Consider the following 1696-nt stretch of genomic DNA (forward strand, 5'->3'; position numbering starts at 1 on the left):
TGGGTGAATTTTTGTGTAAATATGTATGCATTTGTTAACATAATTATTTTGTCATGAGTAGCCTATTGCACATTTCTTTAGAATATTTTCTTAAACTGTAAAGAAAAAACTTATTTCACACCTTAGGAAATTATATGCAATGTAATAATATAGTGTACTATTGTATTTTGTAATAATAGTACTACTAATATAAATGATAATAATAACAACAATAATAACAATAAAGATGTATTATTTAATATTTTTTTCGGGAAATTATTTATCAATCAAATTTTTCATCATTCAAAGTTAGACTTTAAGTAGCCTACAATTTATTTATTTATTCAAATGTACTTAAGATTCAGTCAACGTTTTTTTAATGTTTAATTTCTTGTCTTGTATCCTGGATTATAATAATACATGACATTTAAAACTGCCAACCTTTAACTCAAATACATCATCGAAATGTCAGACTAAAGCGCATTCCAGATTGCTGGAACACAGATAAAGTTCTCTAAAAAGCATTAAAAAAAATTCTATGAAACCTTTTGTGAACGAAATGCAAACCAAATATGAAAAATTTGGATAACTGGTACCTCTGTAACGTTTTTCTGCTTTGTGTCGCGAGATGCTGCGCAAAACACTCGGAACATTTTTGTTCTGAACCACTGCGCGTCAGACAGATGCGGCTGTTCACAATATTTCACATTTCAGTTTAACAGTAAATAAACACCGAAAAAAATAGTCTGCAAGCAAATATAAGACTAACAACAAAAAATAATTAACACAGTAAATATAAGAGCATAAACATGGATGAATATAAGCGGCCGTCTAGCTGCTTTTTGACATGATCCGATGATAAACTCCAACACAATATAACATGTGGAATATATGCGCAATATTTAATCAGCAGGGTTGAAAAACAAGATTCAATAGTTGGCGCACTATACCAGTCTATACTGGAGACACCAACACACATATTTAATATTCATTTTCAACTATTTCTATGGCTTAACCCTAAACCAAAGGGAATATACGCCTAGAATTCACACTTTAGTTCCAAACCTAACCAAAAGGTCCTCGCCTTACTTGTAAATAAATCACTCTGCTGCAAGGGTGTAAGTTTGTGATGAAAGTTGGTGGGGACACTCGGGACCTACCCTTATATTAGGTTTTTGTATTTTCCAAAAATGAGCTCAAACATCTATTTATTGAATGCTTTCCTATTGTTGAGAGCACAAGAGAACCATAACACACTGATACTTATATGTAAAGATGTTAGAGAGATTCCTTTTAGTGCACTACACATATAGGACCAAAAAACATTACTTTATATTGAAAAATAATAAATAACAGCTGATTCCAATGCCAAAATCGATAAATCATGCATCCCTAGAATTTACAATTTTCCATCCATCTAGAAAAATAAGGATATGCTGCGTTTTAAATATAGCATAGAGTTCTGTTTCCTGTAAACTTTCTGGTAAACTTGGGGATATATTTTATTGCATGTTGCATATCCCAGTAAATGTTTCATCTTTAAATCTGCAGCTCTCCCTGCTTCTCTCTGTTTAAAAAGATGTATGAACCTCTTTACTAATATAATGATGCCAGATACAACACATCAAGATATGTAGAAGCTCTGCAGTCTGATTCTGTCTGCACAATAAGAAAACATGTTATTACATATTATTACATATTATTACATATTATTACA

The sequence above is a fragment of the Cyprinodon variegatus genome, unplaced genomic scaffold (genome assembly GCF_000732505.1).
Source record: "Cyprinodon variegatus isolate N-32 unplaced genomic scaffold, C_variegatus-1.0 Scaffold185, whole genome shotgun sequence".
Classification (NCBI taxonomy): Eukaryota; Metazoa; Chordata; class Actinopteri; order Cyprinodontiformes; family Cyprinodontidae; genus Cyprinodon; species Cyprinodon variegatus.